The 25,206-nt window shown below is 41.3% G+C and overlaps 1 long non-coding RNA gene across 1 annotated transcript in view; it reads right to left on the bottom strand.

Moving 5' to 3' along the window:
• The window catches only part of LOC147361400 (uncharacterized), a 30,660-nt gene extending 8,105 nt beyond the window's left edge, over positions 1 to 22,555 (bottom strand). Inside the window, exons 1-2 of the long non-coding RNA XR_015137855.1 lie at positions 22,409 to 22,555; positions 7,998 to 8,125 (exon numbers count right to left, since the gene is read on the bottom strand). This is a non-coding gene — a long non-coding RNA (uncharacterized LOC147361400). The remainder of the gene's footprint in view (positions 1 to 7,997; positions 8,126 to 22,408) is intronic.
• Between the last annotated feature and the right edge of the window lie 2,651 nt (positions 22,556 to 25,206).

Below are 25,206 nucleotides of genomic sequence, written 5' to 3'. Positions count from 1 at the left end.
AGAGGTTCAAGGTTAGCATCCCACCTCTTCTTGCTTGCTTGCATTTTCATCAATCCTTCACGTCCTCTATGCTAATATGTAGAGTGGTGTTGAAAAATGCTGTTACCTTAGTCAGGTCCCAGGTTCTTGTCAAGTGGGTCAACGATGTTGATATAGTGGAAAAGAATAGCCCAGTAATTCATTTATTCATTCATTTACCCCCTCATTCAACATTTAATTGAGAATCTTCTATGAACAACACACTGTGTTAGGTATTGTGGAGCACATGAAGATAAGTAAATAGATTGTGCCTTGAAGGTATTCAAAAAAATATGGGGAATATAAAATAAGAATAAAATTTCTAAAAGACAAGATAGACTATTGCATGTCAAAACATTTTACCAGTCCTTGTGGAAGGGAATTTGAGAACATCTAGCAATACCTTTACCCCCGACCCAGCAATGCCAATTCTAGGAATTCACCCTAAAAATGGGCCTCCATCTATATGAAACAACGTACGTACAACGGTTTTCAATGTGGCAATTCTGTAGAGGAAAAATTAGGGAACAACATAGCAATCCATCCTTAGAAGACTAGTAGAATAGATCATCTACCTAAAAAGACTGAAGAAGATCATGACAGGTTGAGTGAAGTGATTTCCAATATAATATTAAGAGAAAAAGGGAAGCAAGGAATAAAAGTATATATGTGGTCGCTTTTGTCTATAAAAGGAAAAAGATTTTAAATATGTTTTTCCCACGATGAAACACAGAAGGAATGAACTAGAAATTAATTAAAATGGCTACTAATAATGCCTCTCTCCCTCTCTTTTTTTTGAAAGAGATTTTCTGATTTGCCCTGTTCACTTAAGGGGCTAAAAACAATGACTTCCTGGTAGAAATGAGCAAATCTAACACTCGGATTTTTTTTTTCTAATTACCACTCTCCAATAAAAAGAACCAGGGTTTTTTGAGAAATGGCTCAAGTCTGTACAATAGAAGTTTAAGGTAAACATGGAACATCTAGTGGTTCCATAAAGCAAAGAAATACTCAAACTCGAATGGGGTTAAGGTCAAAATACCATAGGAATGAACTTCAGGGTTTCCTGAATACACTCATTAAGCACAGAGCACACAAATAAAGCGTAAAAAAGCAAATGGAATATAACATTTTGAATAAGAGGGTGGGACCAATTGAGAGATATAGCATTGACGTATATACAGCACCGTGTTCTTTTAAATAGTACATTGTTATTTTGAAATAGACTCATTAATGGTTGATTTTTTCCCTCTACACATTAAGAAATAGTAACTTCTATTCTGTCCATGTGTGAGTCGTTACTTCCAATTTCAGCACTTTATTATGTTGAATATTTACTGAGTTCTACAATAAATCATGGAGCTTGTAAATACTGTCACAAGAAAACAAATTTATAAACTCATGTTATCACAGAGATTCCTGGAGTGTTCTGCTGTGTGGAGAACCCATCTCATCAGTCACTCAGGAATGTTATATATAAGATTTACAGTCCTTGAAAATGGAGCTTTAGAGGTTTTCATATGTGACTGAAGTGTCCATCCATTATACCTGTTACTCAGTGAGTTCACACATGGTGCTGTTGGCTGAGTGGCAAGGTGAGTGGGGACCCAAAGGCACTCTCCTGGTGTCTGCAGAGGTCAACATGTGTGCTTGTGAACAGAGTAGGAGAAGAGAATGCAGCCAAATTTGAGGTCTGATGCTTCAATCAGCATGGATCCTGTTCACCAGAGGAGTTTGGCAATACACTATCTTCAAGGTTTTAGATTGATCAGTGCCCCTATGAGAACGTTAGCTGCACTGTGACCATGACCACTGTAACTGAGCCCACCCATTAGGTAAACTGCTCTAAGTTCTCTTGTAGCAGAGGTGGGTCATCCATCAGGGCTCTTCTAGATCCTTCCCATAGAAATATGGGCTTTCATCTCTGTGCTGTTTCCTCCCTGGGAAATGTAGGACAGCACTTGCAGGAGGAAATAGTAGCTTCTCCTTTTTCTGCTTCACTTTTAAAAACAGTCAGGGGCAAGGGCGGAGTATCAGTTCAGTTCAGTTCAGTTGCTCAGTCGTGTCCGACTCTTTGCCACCCCATGGACTGCAGCACGCCAGGCTTCCCTGTCCATCAACTCCCAGAGCTTACTCAAACTCATGTTCATCAAGTCGGTGATGCCATCCAACCATCTCATCCTCTGTCGTCTCCTTCTCCTCCTGCCTTCAATCTTGCCCAGCATCAGGGTCTTTTCCATTGAGTCAGTTCTTCGAATCAGGTGGCCAAAGTATTGGAGTTTCAGCTTCAGCATCAGTCCTTCCAATGAATATTCAGGACTGATCTCCTTTAGGATGGACTGGTTGGATCTCCTTGCAGTCCAAGGGACTCTCAAGAGTCTTCTCCAACACCACAGTTCAAAAGCATCAATTCTTCAGTGCTTAGCTTTCTTTATAAGTCCAAGTCTCACATCCATACATGACCACTGGAAAAAACCATAGCTTTGACTAGACGGACCTTTGTTGGCAAAGTAATGTCTCTGCTTTTTAATATGCTATCTAGGTTGGTCATAGCTTTACTTCCAAGGAGCAGGGGGTTGGGGGGAAGTATAGTTGCTTTAAAATGTTGTGTTAGTTTCTGCAATACAACGAAGTGATTCTGTTATATGTATACATATATCCCTTCCCTCTTGAGCCTCCTCCCAACCCACCTCCCCATCCTACCTCTCTAAAATTGTCACAGAGCGCCGAGCCAAGCTCCCTGTGCTATACAGCAGGTTCCCACCAGTGATCTATTTTACACATGGTAGTGTATATACGTCAATCTTAATCTCCCAATTCATCCCGCCCACACCTACCTTCTCTATGTCCAAATGTCTGTTCTGTATGTCTGTGTCTCTGTACTTGCCTGGCAAAAAGGTTCATCAGTACCGTTTTTCTAGCTTCCACATATATGCATTAATAGACAATATTTGTCTTTCTCTTTCTGACTTACTTCACTCTGTATGACAGACTCTAGGTCCATCCACATCTCAATGAATGGATGTGGTACATATATACAGAGGAATATAAAATGGAATGAAATTCAGTCATTTGCAGAGATCTGCTTCACTTCTTAACCCATCACTCTCTTTGATAAGATACACACTCCTCTCTCTTTCAGATTGTTATTGAACGACAGTGCACAAATCTAATCTTTAAAGTCTAGCTTATTTAAAGTCCCTGGGGAATACTTAGGATTGGAAGAAAGCAAGTGGCAAATCCTGGAAAAACATGAATAATTACAACATTATTGACTTATTCTGTAAACTTGCATCTTATTTCACTTAACATGAGGCTGGAGTGGACAGCTGTCTTTTTCATTTATTTTTCAAAAGCAGAGACTAGTTCATTCTTTTCCAGGACGGCAAGTTGTTGGTCAGGAGATGACTGTCGCCCTGACAAGTGAGCTGAGCTTTCCTCTTGTTGCCCTCTGTTGCCAGAATATCTCCTTTGGGTTTGGGGCAACCATCCCCAGCTTCCTTGTCTTTCACCTCTTCCTACATGACACAGTGACTTAACAACCTCCAAGGGGGAATTTGGGAGGAGTTGAGAGTGTTTAAATGGGGCTTTGTACTCATAATTCATATCTATTAGCCTTACATAGATGATGGATAGCACTAAATATATCCAATTTTTGTGGCTTGATATTTGCTAACTGTAACTATAGCCAAGGCCCTTTGGCTCTCACTGAAGGGGAAACTTAAGCTATTAACTGAGATTAAGTGACTCATTTTGAGGTCAAACAGTAAATCTGGGATAGACCGGGAATTAGAACCACAGCTCCAAAGAGCTACAAAAACAAAGACTTAAAGAGGCGGGGAAAAGGATACAATTTAGGAAGATGACCCTTTCTCCTCTGGCTACAGTGACAGACAACCCTGGCTCTGGATTATTCACAGGGCTCTTTTCGAACCTCAATAACGAATTCGAGTGTTCACTCACACATCTTTGTGAGACAGTTCTGCACCCTGCTCTAGAAGAAAACGGAAATGGATTCAAACGGCTTGCCGACCCCCTCCCACTCTGCTGTCTGTGGTGTGTGGATGTAGTTCAGTTTATTTCAGCAAGAATTTATTCAGCACACACTGAGTGCCAAGCGTGGTGTCCACCCTCTAAATGAATATCGGGGAATTGAAACAAGACCCACTTCCCACAGGAACTCGGAGTCCAGTGGTCTGTTCACTTACTGCCTTAAATGATTATTTGTACCCTTCTCTTCTGACTAGCAAAATTACAAGAAGAACACAAATTAGACTTTAACTGAAAAGTATCAAGCACACACAATGTTCTTGAAGACACAACTGGTTATTTTTCATTCAACCAGATGAAGCAGTGGATGCCAGCACAGTGACATCGGCGGCTGCCCTTGAGTTGTAGACTTGGAAAGCAGATCCTAAATCCTCCAGTGAAATGTTTTGGCAGGCATTTTCATCCAGATATTATTAACAACAAAATGAAAACAATCCACGCATCAATTCTGTGTCCCAGGGAGGTCCCTGATGGGAATGTTAGCAACTGCAGCTTCAAATGTTCCTGCCCCACGAAATCTCATTTCCCAATCAGTCATAATCTTTTAAGTAGCTTTTCTGTTTGAGGATAAATAAAGTATATGCATGTCCTTGTCCAGCCACTTCTTGCATTTTTCAGTAGTGTGACATTTTTGGGGGTTGAGACTGACCCATGACTCAACGCCATAAGGATAGTCTCAACAGTGAAAAGGCTGTTTGGCCAAAACATCACACAAGTACACAACCCATTGGAGATTAAAAAGAGCATGGTAAGGGCAGTCCATTCATTCAACAAATAATGAGTACTCCGCTAGACCTACATCTTAGACTAATGACTCCATCTCTTAGAGCCTCAGTTTTTCTCATCTGTGAAATGGGAATAATGATATCTACCTCAAAGGATGGTGGTGGGGATTCAGGACAGCAACCAAGTGAAAGTTCACAGCCCAGGGGAGGTGCTCAGTAAATTTGGATTTCCTTCACTGCTAGGGGAGAAGAGGAAAATGTATGTTTTCTTCAAGTTGCCTACTTCACCTCTGCCCTCTTCATCTTTAATAGCTGCAATCTTGGAGTCTTCGTTAGAGACAAAACAGATAGAGGGCATTGCTTGGGACTGCCTTTACGTTCCTGTCTTGTGACCACTCCTTGATGTATCCTCATCCTTACTTCAGTGGTCTCAAGAGTATCACCATCCTTTCTGTTGATTAACTCACCCTTCTGTGAGTTAACTCAAAAATCATTCAGCCCATTCTTTGACAGTTCCTGAAAACATCTTGCTATCCAAAACTTTCTCTTCCTGTCCTCGGGCATTGTACTTTCTGCATATAAACAAACTTGATTTTCTTCTTGGCCTCTTGAGCCCCCTGTGTCCATAGGTCTCTCTCTCTTTGACATCAAAGCCAAGCCAAGGATGGAAGATGGCTCCCTCTATTCACTTTCTCAACCACCATTCACTTCTCAAGCCCTCTTCCTCTGACTTCTGTCTTCCCCACACCACAGAGACCGCTCTTGTTAAAGTTATCAGTCATTTCCAAGCCTATTGAATATTTTTTCATCTTTTTTTTAATGGTTTCTTAAAAAAAAATATGTATCTTTGGCTGCACGCAGGCTTTCTTAGTTGTGACAAGAGGGGGGCTCCTCTCCAGTTGTAGTATGAGCCCTTCTCATTGCAGCGGCTTCTCTAGTTGTGGGACACAGGCTTAGCTGCCTCATGGCACATGGAATCTTCCCAGACCAGAGACCAAACCCACATCCTCTGCACTGGCAGGTAGATTCCTAACTAATGGACCACCAGGGAAGTCCAGTATTTTTTTTTTTCACTTTTATTCTTCATGGCTCTTTATGACTTTTGAAACTGTCTTCCTTCTTGAAACTGCTGCTCCCCCGACTTTGTGGTGCGAGATTCTGGTCCTCCTCTTCTTTTCCTGGATGCTACTGGGTACTCTAGGGTCTCCTTATCCATTATGCCTGATGATAATAGCCAGTTTTTTGTTTTTGTTTTTTTTTTACCTTTTATTGGAGTGTAGTTGATTTACAATATTGTGTTAGTTTCAGGCATACAGAATAGTGATTAAGTTATATATATTTTCATTTTTATTCAGATTCTTTTCCAATATAGGGTAACAACTTCTACAGAGACCTCAATATATAAAGGTAGTTTTCTAACTACTTTTACAACAAACCTTTAACAAGTATGAATATCCCCCCTCTCCTTTTACACACAAGGAAAGAGGAGCTTAGAAGGGCTAAGCAATCTGCCTAGAGGGTCATGCTAATAATAAGTGGTCACTGTTGTTTAGTCACTAAGTCATGTCCTATTCTTTGTGACCCCATGGACTGTAGCCTGCTAGTTTCCTCTGTCCATGGGATTTCCCAGGCGAGAATACTAGAGTGGGCTGCTATTTCCTAGCCTTATTCAAACCCAGGCAGCCTAGCCCCAGAGCCCCTCTTATCACTACCTAAAGGTTAGTATTCTCTGTAACCCTTTCCTTCATTTTAACATTTCAATGATTTTTTTTTACCCCTCATTCTGTAGGTTCTCCCAGATATGTCTAATTCACTCCCATTCTTTTAATAGAAGGAAATGGCAACTCACTCCAGTATTCTTGCCTGGAGAATTCCATGGACAGAGGAGCTTAGCAGGCTCTATATGGGGTCATAAAGAGTTGGACACAACTGAAGCGACTTAGCATGCACATATATTGATGACTCCTAGGTTGCTGCAGGATCTCCAAGAAGCACACATTCAGATGGAATTAAATGTGCAATAAATCTATTGGAAGATTGTTGTAAGGGTTAAGGGAGAGAGGGAGAGCCTTAGGCCTTTGTGCTGATGGACTTCAATGAAAGAATAAGAAGGAAGGAGGTTGGGTAGGAAGAGCCTCAGCTCCCAGTACAGCCCCGAGGAAGCCGTGTTAGAGAAGCCTGCAGGCCATGGCCAGGCTCGATCACTAGTGGCTGGGAGCCATCCCGGGAGAGTGGAGGGTGTGAACACTGTCCCTCCTGAAGGTGAAGGAGCAGAGGGCAGTCCGCCAGCCTAGGTTCCCATTCTCTTGGTGGGAAATCTGAGCAGTACAGATTTCCAGATCACTGCCAAGCCCCAGTCCCCAATTTCTGTCCTATTCTTGTTTCTTTTTATTTTATTTTTGGCCACACCATGCGGCATGTGGGATCTTAGTTCCCAGACCAGGGATCAAACCTGTGCCCCCTGTGTTGGAAGTGTGGAGTCTTAACCTCTGGACTTCCAGAGAAGTCCCCTAACCTGTCTTTGAACTTCAGTCTTAACCCCACCAGCTTGCCTTCTGTGTCCATCCTTCCCCCCACGGAACCTCAAACTGAGCACATCCAACACTGAACTCCTCTGAGGGCCTCGTCCTTTTCATATTCTCTACACCTCCTGCCTCAGTGTGGTCCTACTATCCACTCGTCATCCAAGTCACCCCCTTCCTTTCCCTCACGTCTGCATGTACAACCAGTAACCAAGTTCTGTTCATTTTAGGTCCTACATTTCTGTTAAATTGGTGGGTCAGTTCTCTCCATATCTACTACTGCTGCCTTTGTTTAGACCCTCAACCCTCTCTGTTATAAGAACTTTATATCTCCCTAGTCTCCTCGTCACTACTGTCTTCCCATGATGCTGCCAACAGAGCAAGCTTCCTCCACAAAACTGACCTCATGGGGAAAGGAGAGGGTGGGATGAATAGAGAGAGCAGCATGGAAACAAATACATGACCATGTGTAAAGTATATAGCCATGAGAATTTGCTGTGTGACACAGGGAGCTCAACCGAGTGCTCTGTGACAACCTAGAGGGGTGCGATGGGGTGGAAGATGGGAGGAGGGTTCACAAGGGAGGGGAGCTGTGGCTGATTCATGATGATGTATGGTGGAAATCAGCACAATACTGCAAAGCAATTATCCTCTGACAAAAAATTAAGAGAAAAAAACTGACCTCATGACCTGATCATCTCCACATGACATAGTGCAGTTTAAAGCTGAGCTCTGAGTACTTCAAGAGTTCAGACAGGTGATGATGGGCCTCTGTCGGGAATGCAAGGAAGCCTTTCTAGATGAAGCCACCTGAAAAAAAAAAATCACAGAGTAGATGGCCAGTCCCTGGTTTGGTTTTTTGAATATTTATCTATTTAGCTGTGCCAGGTCTTAGTTGTGGCACCCAGGGTCTTCACTGCACCGTGTGGAATCTTCCCTTGTGCCTACAGACTAGCTGTGGTGTGCAGGTGTGCAGGCTTGGTTGCTCCGGGGCATGTGGGATCTTTCTTCCCTGACCACGGATTGAACCCATGTCCTCCATACTGCAAGGCGGATTCTCAACCACTTCACCACCAAGGAAGTCCTCAGCAGTCCCTGTTTAACTAGATAATTATTCACTCAGTCATGGCTGATCACGGCCAAGAAAAGTTTAGTCAGAAAGAAGTTTCATGCTGCTATGAAAACAGTGATTTGTTGAAGACAAAGAAGGAACTCTTCATTTTCTCTGAAATGTGAGGATCTTAGGGTTTGGGATTTCTGTCTTTCAAGTACAGTTGACATTGACACGTATCTGTTGGCTGGCCTTCAAGTTCAGCCACGGCCTTTGCCCTGGTGCCCCCTGACCTCGCCTCACACCTCCCATCTCCTTTTAACTTGAGAGGCAGAGGCATTCTCACTTCTCTTCAGGGAGGGATTGTTTCTTGTCTCTTCAAAGAGAAACTTGAGAAGGCCAACAGTGTGGGCCTCTCCTGCAGGTACAGTGAATTCTAGATGAGTCTGAGAAACAGCGGAGTCGATTTCAGTTTTCAAGGATATCAAAGAACTTTAGGAAAGCACCCAAATTTGGGGTATTTTGAGTTCAATTTCTGGACATGTCGATAGAGATATGACTACAAAATGCTCTGAAGGACAGTAGATATTTTGCTCAGCAAACTGACTTGTGAAAGTTTAATCAGCGAATTTATTCTTCCTTCACCTCAGCCCATCCAGGATGTAGAAATGAACTTTCCTTCTTTCAGAAGAAATTTACTCCACATGCTCTGTGAGACAATGTAAGAGAAACTATAGTAGATCAGATAAACTGATCCATAAGAAGATGCTGTCAGCTACAAATGATACCAAATATCAACCTTTTAATTGTGATACCTAAACATAATTTCCCTAGAAGATATCATTTTACTTAAAAATTATTTATTTATATATTTGGCTGAAATATATATATTATATATATATATTTGGCTAAAATATAATATATATTTATATATTTAGTTGTGCCTGTGAACTCTTAGCTGCCGCATGTGGGATCCAGTTCCCCCTAGCAGGGACCAAACCCAGGCTTCCTGCACTGGGAGCGGGGAGTCTTAGCCACTGGACAACCAGCGAAGTCCCCAAGGATGTCATTTTAGTAACAGCTGTATACTTGCTTTGTATGAGTGTTTACTTTCTAAAGGAAATGATCCCATTGCCATCCTTTTGCCTGTAGGAGAGTAGGGGCAGTAGGGGAAAGACAACTTAAGGAAAAGGTTGTGGAAATGGATCTGATGGTTTGGGCAAATGATTAACTGCCTCTGCAGAGGCAGCCCTGAGGTCTACAAAAGCCCTTCCTCAATTTAAGACTTTCCCCGTTTCCCTCCTGATTGTTGAAATCTGATCTTTGTTTCATAGTCATACATCAGTAGCTTGATAACACTGATTAGTTGATTGTAATTTTCCTCACGTATTCAAAACTAGAGAAGCAGGCAAAAGCTCGATGCCAGGGTTGCCTCTTTTTGCCGGTCTTCATCTTCATGTATTACGGTGGAAAGAACAAGACCTGGGAAAGGATCCCCAGAGAGCTCAGACCACGGAGAGGAGAAGAGACGCAACTGCCTCCTTAGGGGGCTACTCGTCATCTTTTGGAGTACTGGATTAACCCTAGTACAAAGGGGCACTTTCCCAGTTAAACCAAACTCTCGGTTTTCTATTGGGTTGGCCCAAAAGTTCATTTGGACTTTTCCATAAGATGTTACAGGAACACCCGAACAGAGTTTTTGGTCAATTCAACATGATCCTGGGTGTCAGGATCAGTTGTGAAATGTGTGTCACAAACACATTGCTAGTAATAAAGTGGTAGAGTTTTCTTAGTAGCAATGGTTATTATTGCTCAAGAAATGTGAGTGGATTAAGGGTTAGCCTTTAAAAAATGTCTTCCTTACTCAGGTCCATTCTAACGCGTTTTCCTGGGGGAGAAGCTGAGGGAGGGGGATTACTAATGAGTTACTAATGAGACACAGGGGTCATTCTACGGCACATCCAGTGGTTCATGCCCAGGGACCTCCTTTGTTTTGGGTGCCATGATTAGATGAGGTTGAGAAATACTGGTCCCAGAACCATCTCTCAGGGAGACCTCTGGGCCTCTAAGTTGGTGCACAATTGTGCTTGCATGTGGCATCTTTCTCCCCTCTTCCTTCTCACCTTGCAGTTCAACCCCAGGTACTAACACAACACAGTGTTTGGTTAGTTCTTACTTGTCACATGGGCTTACTCTGAAACCTTTCATCGAGTTGTCGTGGACCAAGCTGCTGCCTCCAACTTGTCCAGCTCAGAAACAGAGAAAATTGGCTGTGTTTTTCTTTTTCTCAAGTCATCAGCATTTAAAGCCCACCTCTGCTGTTTAATTTCTGTGTGACCTTGGAAACTTTCTTAACCTCCCTAAGGCTCAGTTTCTCTCACCTGGAAAACGGGAATACAATAGGGTTGTTGTAAGTATTAAGTTGAGATGATGTTATTTGGAGGAAAAACTTCTTCTTCCAACTTGAGTTCAGCTTGTCAGGAGAAAACACAAAGCTTACTTACATTCAGTGGAGGTTTTAAATGAAATGACTCCCAAAGCAGGGAGAGATAGGGGTGTACGTATGAACTAAATGCGAGAGGGAGGGAAGAGAAAGAGGTTCTGTGGAAGAACAAAGGGAAGGCCTGACAGTTTCAGATAAAGTTTGTTAAGCAGTTACTCATCCCCGTGATAATGATTAGTCTCCTTTCCGGCTGTGAGTCTCCTGGACAGGGAATTGATGACAGCTGTATTTTTCAAGAGTGCTGGCTAAGTCCTGAAAAGAAGCTTAGGGAAGGTTGCTTTCTGTGGCTGCTATTTGTTTAGATGCTTTTAGTTTAAAATAATCTTTACACTATCGAGGCACATGTTGGATTCCTTCACTGAAAGACACAGGGTGCTGTCTAGGTGTTGTTACAGGAGAGGTGAATCTTTCAGAGTTCAGAGACATTAACCAAAAGGAACATCATCACTCTCGGGGGTCAATGGCTCCCTTCTGGGCACTGAGGAGGAGGTACCATAGAAATCCTAACAGCGATGGCAACAATGAAAAGAAGTGTTCTGCTTCTCTCAAGGGGAGAAAAGAAGTCCCCACTCTCCACTCTTAGACCACAAACACAGATGACGGGTTCCTGCCCCTACATGGGAACAGCCTCTTCTTTGATCCTCAGCACAAGAAAACTTAAGCTGAATAAAAATCATTTTCCTTCTGACATTTTTGCTCCTGGTGTCTGTTGTTGTTGTTCGGTCACTGTCATGTCCAGCTCTTTGCCACTCCATGGACTGCAACACTCCAGGCTTCCCTGTCCTTCACCATCTCCGGGAGCTTGCTTAAACTCATGTCCATTGAGTTGGTGATACCATCCAACCATCTTGCCCTCTGTCATCCCTTCTCCTCCTGCCTTCAATCCTTCCCAGCATCAGGGTCTTTTCCAATGATTCGGCTCTTTGCATCAGGTGGCCAAAGTATTGGAGCTTCAGTTTAACATCAGTTCTTCCAATGAATATACAGGATTGATTTCCTTTAGGATGGACTGGTTGGATCTCCTTGCAGTCTAAGGGACTCTCAAGAGTCTTCTCCAACACCACAGTTCAAAAGCATCAGTTCTTTGGTGCTCAGCTTTCTTTATGGTCTGATTCTCACATTCATACACGACTACTGGAAAAACCACAGATTCGACTAGATGGACCTTTGTTGGCAAAGTAATTTCTCTGTTTTTTAATATGTTGTCTAGGTTTGTAACAACTTTTCTTCCAAGGAATGTCTTTTAATTTCATGGCTGCAGTCACCAACTGCAGTGATTTTGGAGCCCAAGAAAATAAAGTCTGTCACTGTTTCCATTGTTTCCCCATCTATTTGTCATGAAGTGATGGAAGCAGATGCCATGATCTTAGTTTTTCGAATGTTGAGTTTTAAGCCAGCAATTTCACTCTCCTCTTTCACCTTCATCAAGAGCCTCTTTAGTTCCTCTTTGCTTTCTGTCATAAAGGTGGCATCATCTGCATATCTGAGGTTGTTGATATTTCTCCTGGCAATCTTGATTCCAGCTTGTGCTTCATCCAGCTTGGCATTTTACATGATGTACTCTGCATATAAGTTAAATAAGCAGAGTGACAATATACAGCTTTGACATACTCCTTTCCCAGTTGAGGACTTTTCTTGTGGCTCAGCTGGTAAAGAATCCACCTGCAATGTGGGAGACCTGGGTTCAATCCCTGGTTTGGGAAGATCTTCTGGAGAAGGGAAAGGCTACCCACTCCAGTATTCTGGCCTGGAGAATTTCATGGACTGTATAGTCCATGGGGTCGCAAAGAGTCAGACATGACTGAGTGACTTTCACTCTCTCTCACTCACTCACTCACTCGCTTACTTTCCCAATTTTGAAGCTGGTGTCTGAGAGATGGTCAAAATGAGGCAAGGGATGTGGGAGAGGGCTTATAGAGTCAAGGTAGAAATTACAATCACTTAATGAGGACCAGGGGCTTCCCTGGTGGCTCAGATGATAGAGAATCTGCCTGCAATTCAGGAGACACAGGTTCAATCCCTGGGTTGGGAAGATTCCCTAGAGAAGGAAATGGCAACCGATGCCAGTATTCTTGCCTGGAGAATCCCCATGGACAGAGGAGCCTGGCGGGCTACAGTCCATGGGGTCACAAAGAGTCGGACATGACTGAGTGACTAAACAACAACAGCGAGGAACAGGTGAAAATCTACATCTAGGTGTGTGTATTTTTAAGTCCAAGGACACAGACTGTGTCAAAGTAAATAGCTTTATATAAAGGTGTGATTTGGTCTCAAGGTATTTTAAGCCCTGATAAGAAAAATCTTTAAAAATAAGAGATAAACCTCTACTTGGCTTCTTAGAGAAAAGAATAGTGGAAAACTTCATATTGCATAGGTTTTCATGATTTTTAATTCCATTATTGGGGGGGGGGGTCTAATTCCATTCTATTTGTGGTACATGTAACTCTAGGAGTGAAAACTCATTAGAAAATTTTATGTAATACATAATTGCGTTGACAATGGCTATACCAAAAGAGACTGACTCCCAGTGAGAAATACTTTTTAATTTTACTATTTATTTTATTAAGGATTTATTAATTGCATGTATTACAAAGGGGACTGCTCCAAGCCTATGAATATTATTCTTATATAATTGTGCAAATTATATAAATGATTTATGCAAAATAATTCAAAATGGCTAAATCTAAAAGTTTAATTTGGAATATATGACCAATATTTTCTTTGGTAAGGTATATTTTCCCTCCCCCAGGCCAAGTGGTAATTAAATAAGAAATAAGGGGAGCAAGGTACACTGGAGGTTAGAAAATGAAGTTCAATTTTCATTTTATTTATTTATTTACTAATTTTTAAAGTTTTGGCCATGCCCTGTGGCATGTAGGATCTTAGTGCCCCAGCCAGGGCACCCAGAGCAGCCCAAAATAAATAAAACAAATAATAAATAAATACATTTTTTTAAAATCTGAATTTTCAAAATTATTGAAAACCATATCTGTTTTCTATATCCATTCATTGTGTCATTCAGTGACTGTTCCATTACCTTTTACTATGGTCTTGTGGTGAAGGACACAATGAAACAGAATATCCAGCAGTGACTGAGTTCTTTAGCATTTGGCAAGAGCTTTACACACACTAGTTGAGGCCCACAAGAGTTCGCTGAAATGAATATTATCATTCCCATTTTACCAATGACAAATCTTAGGCTCAAAATGATTGTCCAAATGTCCATAACCTGATTCCAAGTCCAGGGTTCTTTCATCCAAAACATGAACTATATCTTACCCTTGTACCTTGCCTTTAGGTCTCAAGTCTGGGAGAGGAGGTATCCATACATTTAAAAGGAAAAAAACAAACAAGATTTAGACAGCAATGCGAAATAGGGATTTGGAAAATATTACGGGGTAGTAAGTGGTTAAATGCCTAATGTGCAAGGCAGAAAGCAAGGATCACTCAGGAGGAACATATCACTCCTGATGGAGAAAGCAGAGTGTATGTTTACGACAAGCGGAAAATAATCTTTACCACACAAGGACTAACAGTCTGTTTGTGGAATCTGATGTAATCATATAAAAACTATTGTTAACTTCAAACAAGCAAAAAATGCATAAATCAAATCCATGTTTCTTATCAGATCTGTGGTACCTACTTTTGGCACCTGTAAATAATTCTAAGTGTGAAAAGCTTTGATAAACCAACTTCGTTTGAAAAGCAAAAACATACAGATGGTGAGACTATCAGAGGAAAAAGATTTAGGGTAATCTTAATTTAACCCAATATCAACTGAAGTGAAGGAAATGGGTTAACAACAGATACTTACCTTTACTAATCCACAGAATTCATGATATCTACTCAGGCTCTTTAAAACTCTCTGTTTCAGTAGTAGTATCCACTAGATGTGACTATTTGAATTTTAAATCATTATAAATTAAATTTAAAATTCAGCTTCTCAGTTGCAGTAACCACCTCTGACATACTCAGCCGTATATGGTGATTGGCGGCCATACTGGACAGTGCAGACTCAGGACATGTTCATCTTTGTAGAAAGGTCTGCTAACACGGCTGCTCTAGACTCTGGCAAAGGATAGATTTTGATAAGGATGTAAAATTATTTTTTAAAAGAAAAAGGGGGAAAATAAGGAGTTCTTCTTATTATACTTTTGCCTTGTTTTATATAATGGTAGCATTAGAGTTGCTGTATTCATTCATTTTCGAACAAATATTTGTGCTTTGCTAGGCATTGTGTAATTGCACCATTTCAGTTCTGCTAGGGATGAGCAGTTGTTTCTCCCAGAACCTAGCACCTAGAGTTGTGCAGGAAAATAGTCCTACTCGGTAGTCATTTATTGCTGGAACAATGTAGACCTTTAAGCTCCTTCCTTTGTCCTTGTACAGGTCAGGAGTGAGACGAGCAACTCCAGTGCTGAAGATAAGGCAGATTCTTAATTACCTAGCCGGTATCTCTTCCCTTCTTCCTTGTGCACAGAATTCCAGTTTTATTACAGTCATGTCCCCAGCCAGGGTGATGGATCAAGACTTTTTTGTGGAGGTCGTGCACTGCACAAAGGTGTCAGGCCCAAAAGTTGAGTGATGGATGAAAAATAAGTCTTTTTTAACGTTTACATAAATGTTTTATTACCTACTGGCTGCCCTGCCTGAGGCAGCCAGTCTCTCAAATTTTTCAGTCTATCAGCTCTCTTTGCTGATATTTCATTGCATATTCAGTGTACAATGCTACCTTCACCCCATTTTCTTTTTTTTTTTCGTCTTTGATGCCTTAAATCATTGTGTCTAATCCAAGTCTTGAATCACTCTTCCCCCTCTTCCTCTTTTAATAGAGTCTTCTTTCCTGTCTCTCAACAGAAATAGCTTTTCCTCATTATATACAATAATTGCCTATTAAAAAATTAAACCATACATAAAAGTATAAAGGAGAAAGAAAAATACCTGAAATCTCATTTCTGGGATAACATTAACATTTTGGTGACTTTTTTTTTTCACGTTTGTATATACAAGGGATTTTCTGGATCATTTTGTCTGCTTCCTCCAGTCTTTTCCCCACATGATAAATTAAGAACCATCTCATTAGAGCCCACTACAAATTTAGTTGTCAGACTTTGCCTGGATGCTTACACTGCTTGGCAATGTTTTAAAATCTGTCACATTTCCTTTTTACTACATTGGGTTAATGGACATCTTCCCAGTTTTCCTCAAGCTCTACCTACTTGGCTGCAAAGAGTGAGTCCCTCCTCAACTCCCCTTCACCTTGTCAGACTTCTGTCATGGCCCATGCGTCAAAAAAAAAAAAAAAAAAAAGACGAAGAGGGGCAAGGAGAAAGGAGGCAAGTCACGGTTACTTTGGGATGGACAGTGGGCACGCTTAGGAAACAAAAGCTGGGAAGGCAAAACGTAAGAGACCAGCAAGCCATGTTCACCGAGAAAGGCCAAGTCTGGATGCAAGAGCCAAAAAGGAAGGTTGCAATGGAAGCCCAAGAAGAGCCTTAGAGATTAGTCACCTGAGTGTGGCTCCTGTTTTTGTTTTTGTTTTTAACTATTTCTCTATTTTTGGCCGCGCCGGGTCTTCACTGTTGCATGTGGGCTTTCTCTAGTTGTGGCGAGTGGGGGCCACTCTCTAGGTGTGGTGCACGGGCTTCTTATTGTAGTGGCTTCTCTTGTTACAGAGCACAGGCTCTAGGAGCCCAGGCTTAGTTGTTCTGTGGCACATGGGATCTTCCCAGACCGGGGATCAAACCCGGGTCTCCTGCACTGGCAGCCACATGACTCCTGTTAACAGGGCGTTATGACAATCAACTCCAGGTACTAAAGTAGCTCGAGGTGTCATGTGGCTCCTGACAGATCGGCGTTCTGGCCCCCAAAGAACCAACTCCACATGCACCCTTGGCCATTTGGTCCACTCACTCCGCTTGCCCGACTGTGAACCTTGGAAGCAGCTCGTGCCCACATGAAGGTTAAGCCAGTGCCAGTTTATGTACAATGGCTTGTCTACAGAACTTCTCTTCCAGGCCGGAGTTGACCAGGGTCCTGCTCTGTCCTAATGAGTTGTTCCCTTGAAGCATTCTTCCTGATATTCCTAAAACCCTCGCCAAGCTCTGGTGAAAGATACTACATTTATTACCAGAAGCCATGTTCTAAGATGGGAACACATCCTATGTTTTGATGCTGTTGTGTAGAAAAGAGAGGGGAACAAAGCCTTTCAGTGTTCTGGCAAGATTGAAAGGCTGCTGGGATGGGTATAGAGGGGAGAGTCGGGGAGAGGATCTGAGGTTCTAGCGGCTTCTTATGTGGACTTTAAAGCAACTGGCTCATTTTTCAGCTGCATGTTCATTGTCAAAGCCCAGGGTGCTGTGATTCCAGTCCCTAGGCATTTCAGAGATATTATGCCGTAAGTCAGGTCACTTCTAGACTTCCTTCACTGCTGGTTTCAGGTTCAGTTCTCATGAATTTCCTGAGTCAGTTATGACTCATCCATCTGCTTAACGGTTTTTAAAATGTTGATGATGTTTGTCTTCGTAGACATATGCCTATCTTTTAAATTTATTTATTTTTAACCTTTTACTGTCAGTTTTGGGGCTGGGGAAAGTGATTGAAGTAAAATGCCCTTAACTCATCATCTTAAACCAGAAGTTAGCATGAGAGTATTTGCCAAGGAGAGCAATATTGTAAAAACAGTATTTTAAGGAAGCTCAGATCATCTGTAAAATGCAGGACAAACTAGATGGGCAGAAACTTAAGTCACGAAGTTAGGAGGGCCCCACAAAAATCCCAAAGGGAGAAAGTTAAAGGTCTAAAATGTGGTTGTGGCAAGGAGAATGAAAAGAGCCAAACCTTTGAAAAAAGAGAAAGGAATTTGTTGACCAATTGACTACAAGAAAGAAAGAGGAGTCCATGTACCTGGGAGAGGATGACTGAAAGAATCCATGGAATTTATGAGAAGGAATAAGGAAGAAGAAGCATGGAAGAAATTGGAGGGGCAGTTCCTGGCTTCTGTTTTTATAATGGTCTAAGTGTTGAGAATGAGGAGAAAGTGTGTTTTCTCAGAGCAACTAAAATGTATTTGCCAAAAGTCATCAAACTTGTTAAAGTAATTAGTTAATTTATTTGGTGCTGTGCTGGGTCTTTGTTCCTGTGTGCAGGGTTTCCCTAGTTGCGGCCAGAGGAGGCTACTCTCTAGTAGCTGGGGCACATGGACTTAGTTGTCCGGAATCTTCCCTGATCCAGGATCAAACCTGTATTGCCTGCACTGGCATTCAAATTCTTACCCACTGGACCACCAGGGAAGTCCTTAAATTATAGCTTGTTTAAAGATATTTGAAATAGATATTCAAGAACTTCTAAATGTAACATTGGAAGAGAATGACCTCAGAGGTTCAGGAGGTGATGTCCTCTCTCTCCATTGGAAGGTCACATCTTTTTAGGAAAAGGGTTTTTATTCTCTGGAGGGAGTAAATCAGAGGGATTCTGATTTGGGAGTTACTAGGCATAGTTTCCCTGGAGAAAGAAATGACAACCCACTCCAGTATTCTTGCCTGGAGAATCCCATGAAGCCTGGCAGGCTACAGTCTATGGGGTCGCAAGAGTTGACATGACTGAGCGACTAAGCACACACAGGCATAGTTAAGTTTGGGGGTACTACAAAGTTATTTTAGGAGAATAAGAAAAACTCTGCAGCCTTCTTACCTCACAGGTAGCCAGGCTGTCGTTTTTAGTCAAGAGACCACAAGAGGCTTTTTTTTTTTTTTTAATTAAAGAAATCTGAGGACCTCCCTGGTGGTCTAGTGGCTAAGACTCCCTGATCCCACTGCAGGAGTCCTGGGTTTGATCCCTGGTCAGAGAACTAGATCCCCTATGCCACAATGAAGACTGAAGATCAAGAGGGCTGCAACTAAGAACCAGTGCAGCCAAATAAATTTAAAAAAAAAAAAATTTTTTTTAAATAAATCTGACTAAGCTAGGAGGAAAAGTCTAAATATACAGACAACAAGAGCTCCCTGTGCCAGACAAGGATCTCCAGGGAAACAGAGAATCAACAGGATATAGGTATATTTGCATTAAGACATTTATATTAAGGGATTGGCTCATGCAATTATGGGGACCAGAAAATCCAACATCTATAGGGCAGGTCAACAGGCCAGAAAGTGAGGCAGGATTTCTTTGTTACAGTCTTGAGGAAGAATCACTTTTCTTGGGAAACCTGTTTTTTTGCTCTTAAGGGCTTCAACTGATTAGATGAGGTCCATCCACATGATTGAGAGTAATCTCCTTTAAAGTCAACTGACTGTAGGTGTTACTCACACCTACAAAATACCTTCACATCATGTCTAGAATAGTGCTTGATGAAACAACTGGGCAGTATAGGCTAGGCAAATGAAAGTGAAAGTGAAGTCCCTCAGTTGTGTCTGACTCTTTGCGACCCCATGGACGGTAGCCTACCAGGCTCTGTGGTCCATGGGATTTTCCTGGCAAGAGTACTGGAGTGGGCTGCCATTTCCTTCTCCAGGGGATCTCCCCAACCCAGGGATCGAACCCAGGTCTCCTGCATTGCAGACAGCCGCTTTACCGTCCGAGCCACTAGGGAAGCTAGGCTACACAAATTGACCCAGAAAACTCAGTCCTCACATTCCCTGAAGCAACTTTCCATCCAGATGGGCCCAATACCAAAGCCCACCATCAACAAGGCCCACTTATGGAAGAGGCCTCTTAGTCCCCTTTTCTAAATGCCCCATGCTAAAGAAAGAACAGTCAACCAAGAATCAGTAGACATCTGAGCAAAGTCATTTGTGGAAACAAAGATAATTCAGGCAGAAGGAAAAAACTGAAAAACTACCAGGGATATCTTTGGGGAGATAACAGAAGACAAGTCTATCATGAAACAAGAAAGAAGCTACTGGAGAAAAAATGACTTCAGAGATCAAAAAGAAGCTCTTAGAAATTACAAACATTATAACACAAATGAAAAACTTGGTAAGAGGATTATAAGATAAAGATAAGGAAATCTCTAAGAAAGTAAAACAAAATGACAGAAAGATGGAAAACAGATAAGGGAAAAAGAGACAGAGAGATCAGTTTGGGAGAACTGATACCTAAATGAGGTTTTCAGAAAGAGAGAACAGAGAAAATGGAGGAGGGGAAAATATCAAAGAAACAATTCAAAAAAGTTTCCAAGCATTAAAGGTCATGAGTTTCCAGATTGAAAAGGTTTACCCAGTTCAGCTCAGGGGTTAAATCTATATCTACATGAAGCTACCTCATCATGAAATTGAAGAAAACAGGGAGTAAAGCCTGGGTGAGAAGGAGGGACGGATTACATACACATGATCAAAAATCAGGCTGACTTCGGGCTTCTCAACAGCATCAGCAGAGAGCAATGGAACAATGCCTTCAAAACTCTAACAGGAAAATAATATTTTAACCTGGTATTCTAATCCCAACCAAACCTTGCAAACTTAAGGGTGCAAGGATATTTTCAGAAATTAAAGCTCTCCAAAAATTCACTTCCCAACCATTTTTTTCTCAGCAAAGAGTGAAGGATATATTCCTTCCAAATAAAGGAGTAAAGAAAGAAAGAGGAGGAAATGAAATTCAGGAATCAAGGCATCGCTCCAAATCTTTGTTGTGACGAGACAAAGAACCGAGGAACATACACTTGCATGACAAAGGGATGTAAGGAAAGAGAGAGGGGAAAAGAATACTCAGGGACATGGTGAGGGGAGATCTCAGAACACAGAGAGAGTAGTCAGTCCAAACCGAATAAGATCAAAGGGTTCTGGGAGAAATGTCTCCAAGAATAAATTGATTGGTGGGACTTCCCTGGTGGTCCAGTGTTTAAGAATCTGCCTTCCAATACAGGGATACAGGTTTGATCCCTGGTCTGGAAACTAAGGTCCCACGTATGTGTGTGTGTGCTTAGTCGGGTCCAACTCTTTGCAACCATGGGACAACTAAGCCCTCACACAGCAACGACTGAGCCTTAGCACTCTAGAGCCTATGCTCTGCAACAGAAGCCCACTAGATGCAGTGAAGACCCAGCATGGCAAAAATATTTTTTTAATTAAAAAAAAAAAAGAAATTGATTGGGCACTTGGCATGTTTGAACATATTAAAAGGAGAGTTACACCTCTTGGAACAATTTGGAGACAGAAAACTAAGCAATAAAATAAAAAACAAACCAAGAAATTACCAAATCCAGGAAAACCAAAAGGTTATTGAAGAAAGTAAAAGTAATCATGTCACTGAGAACTACTCAATTCAATTATAAACAGTATTTACCTAGTTAAAATAATGTAAATATTAAACATTGTTTAACCAAATGACATATTTGTTTAGAGGATTTATATTTGCAGTGCAGGCCAAGAAGTGGGGAAAGAGCTAAACCCTTATCTTGTATAATAAATAGAAACACAGATAATAAGCAACACTGAAAAATCAAGTAACGGTATTTATTTCCATAGCATCCCAGTAAGGTTATTTAAAGAGTTAAAGATAAATACATTAAAAAATACAATATTGTAAAGTTTACAAACACACACACAAACCAATGGACTTTAGAGCCAGATAGAACATAGTTGCAATCTGGGCATGCTACTTATAAAACATAAACATGTGGACAACTGGCTTAGCTTGATTGTGCCTCATGATTGATCTGCAAAATGGGAATAATAACAATGTCTCCTTCAGGGTTACTATCACTGTCACAAAATGTAACACATTTTATTTGCCTAATGTGTCTTATAGAGGATACTAAGACTCTGATGCTGGAAAAGATTGAAGGCAGGAGGAGAAGGGGACAACAGAGGATGAGATGGTTGGATGATATCACCAACTTGGACATGAATTTGAGTAAGTTCTGGGAGTTGGTGATAGACAGGGAAGCCTGGCATGCTGCAGTCCATGGGGTCGCAAAGAGCTGGACACGACTGAGCGACTGAACTGAACTGACTGATACTTATTTGGAAGCAATACTTGGATAAATCACTGTGAATAGAGGATGGGACCTCCCTCAAGGGCAACCTCAAGACAGTATGATTGATACACTGGATTGCTTGAAATAGGAGGACTCTTTAGCTCACAAGCAGGTTGGGGACTGGGAGGCGAAAGAGGAAGGACAAAGTGAAAGATAGCGGGTTGGTAGAGGGCTCTGCATTGCTTAATTAGGCATCCCCTGAATTCCTTTCCTCAACACCCCCGCCCACCCTGCCAGGGGAAATCAATACATTTTATCAAACTCACTGGATTGGTGTGGAAACAAAAAACAACAACAACAAAAAAGATAAATACATTAAAAATAAAAACCAAAAACAGAAAGCTAAAAGGCTTGTCTCTGGGAGGAAAAAAATTAATGGTGGAAACAAGGAAAAGATTATTGTTTTTCATTATAAGCTTTGTAGAACTGTTTGATTCTTGTCCTACACACACAATTTTAACAAAAACAAAAACTTAGGAAAACAATTTCCAGAATAGCATAAAACCCAAACTCCCGGCTATGGAGTCAGAATCCCGGATTCCCCTTGCGAGTTTTGCCACTCACCAGCTATGTGACCTTGGGTAAGTTTTCTAAGTTCTCCAGATTCTGTGACAAGGGGCTGGTAATAGTTCTCACGGGCCTCCCAGGCGGCTCTGTGGTAAAGAATCCACCTGCCAGGCAGGAGTTCGATCCCTGGGTCAGGAAGATCCCCTGGAAAAGGCAATGACAATCTGCTCCAATATTCTTGCCTGGGAAATCCCATGGACAGAGGAGCCTGGTGGGCTACAGTCCATGGGGTTGCAAAAGAGCTGGACACGACTTAGAGACTACACAACAACAACAATTGTTCTCATGGTAACGGTACATATTTACTGATTCACAGCCCTGCTTGTGAACTATGAATGAAATAACCCATGTGAAGTCTAAGCACTATGATTGCTACACTTAGTGTGTTGCATAAACTTTGGCTAATTTTATAGCCATTATCAGGCTGATATCAAAGGCTCTTTGTATGAATAATCTCTGCCATCTGCTTTTCCAACCTCAAGTTCTATCACTCTTCACGACAAACTCTATGCAACCTCTAAGTGTGGCCTGCAGTGTTCATCCTTTGGGAAATACACCACACTCCTTTCTGCCTCCTTGCTCTTGCTCGTGCAATTGTGTGTTTTCCTATTCCACAACCTATTTTGGTTGAAATAACAATGGGAAAGAAATGCGTTACACCCTGTAAATAACTGGACGATATTTGCATTCAGAGGGTGGAAATCCAAGATGTAAATATTTCCTCTAGGGGCTAAAAGCTGAAAGAAGGAGCTCCATTTTTGTTTGAGACATGTTAATCTTGTCATTGCTCAAGGTTGCCATGGTTCCTGTTTTGGTGCTTCCAGGACTTAAGCTTAAACCACTACATCTGAACAAGTGGAAATAACCCGATTCTATTGAGACAGGGAGTCAGGCAGGGTGAGACTCTTGGGAGATAAGTCAATGCTGTAACTAGAAATATAAGCCAGGATTTTTGTGTTTCTGTGACACACCAATCCTGGCTGCCCCTGACACTGCCTATTTCTAGCTTCATGTTTTCCAGGGAATCAAGGAGCAATTTATTTTGTAAACCAGAGAGATTCTTTTCCCTTTCTTGTGACACAATTTAAATGGAAAAAAAAAAATTAACCATTTGCTTCTAGTTTTCTAAACTAGTTGTCTAATTTATTAATATTAGAGTCAATTATTTCATTAGCGAGAGAGAGACTTCATTAAAAAAATAAAGATTAAGCCAATGAAAATAAAGCTATTTGACTTTGGTAAATCATACTCTTCTGTCCACTTCACAATCATTTCCAAATTCACAGTCATAGACAGAACTGTTCCTTGAACAGAAGTGAAAATTGCTTTTTTATGAGACTCACTAAGAAATGGCAACCCACTCCAGTAATCTTGCCTGGAGAATCCCAAGGACAGAGGAGACTGGCAGGCTATAGTCCATGGGGTCACAATGACTGAGCAACTAACACTAACACGAGAAGTCATTTCTAATGACATTTAAGTACTTTCTTTGAGACTTTTGGTTGCTGCTGTATACAGGAAATAACCAGCATTATAATATGGGAATATTGTTCATTGTTCTTCATTGCTTTCAATGGTCACAAGATTTCAAATTTTATGATTGCATAGATCATTTTATGAAGCTTTCTTTTGCAGATTTAAAGTAAGAAGATGCATAATATTATCTTCTTTCTAACCATCATTCTAAGTTGAATTCAGATAGACTATCCAGAAGCTTATGCAAATTCATCAGCATTTCATCATTTATTATCTTCACCAACAATATTTTATTGATATTTGCTGACACTTTATCAATGTCCCTAAGGCATATGAGGATAAATCAGGTGTACATTTGTATGGACTAGGAATATTCTCTGTTCTTAAAGGGTAAATAATTCGTGAAAGGTTGTTTCTTGCCAGCTGTATCAGGTTTTTAGGTAAGGAAGTGAGAGATGAGAATATTTTCATGTGAAATAGAAAATCTGAAACTCTCAGGTTAGGTTTTGAAAACTCTGATTCCCTTAGTTTGAAGGAAGGATAAAGTAGAAGACATTTAGATGAGCCAAGGACTTCCAAAATGTACACTTCAGTTTCACCTTCTCTGTATCATCCCTATGCCTTCTCTTCCAAGGCAAATACTATTGCTTAGGACACCCGAGGAACAATTAGGGCACCAATGAATCTCTATATTAGATACTTTCTTATAAACTGAGTTTTAACTCATGACCGCCCTTAATTTCTAAATACATTCTTGCTTATTAATATCTATGTTAACTTAAACATACATGGGGACTTCCCTGGTGGTCCTGTGGTTAAGAATCTGCCTTTCAATCTAGGGGATAAGGGTTCGATCTCTGGTCAGGAAACTAAGATCCTACATGCCATAGGGGACTAAGCCTGTGCACCGTAACTACTGAGCCTGCATGCTGCAATGCAGATCCAGTGCAGCCAAAAATAAATAAATAAAAATAAACATACATGCCTGCTAAATCTCATGGAAACAGAGTCTTAGACCATGGACAAGGTATGTTGCCAAGGCAAAGTTGCCAACTACAGGGTGGGACTGTTCTCAAAAGAAGGTCAAGTCCAGAAAAGTACCCATGAACCAAGTCTCTGGGACCCTCTAGTATGCGCTGGATACCAGTGATAAAACATGGAAGTAATAGCAACCCGTTACGCTTCCAAAATTTCATCAGATAATGACATCTTCCTTGGATTCAAAACTACAATGGCTTCAAACACTATGGTTGCCAACTTTTCAATTAACAGATTGATGGGTATATTGAAAAACTGGGCTGCTCTCAAGTGGTAATCTC

The sequence above is a fragment of the Bos grunniens genome, chromosome 12, assembly GCF_055505025.1.
Source record: "Bos grunniens cultivar Pamir isolate PY7600 chromosome 12, Bosgru_T2T1.0, whole genome shotgun sequence".
Lineage (NCBI taxonomy): Eukaryota > Metazoa > Chordata > Mammalia > Artiodactyla > Bovidae > Bos > Bos grunniens.
The sequence above is the reverse complement of the archived record's forward strand: the minus strand, read 5'-3'. Positions and strand labels throughout refer to the sequence as shown.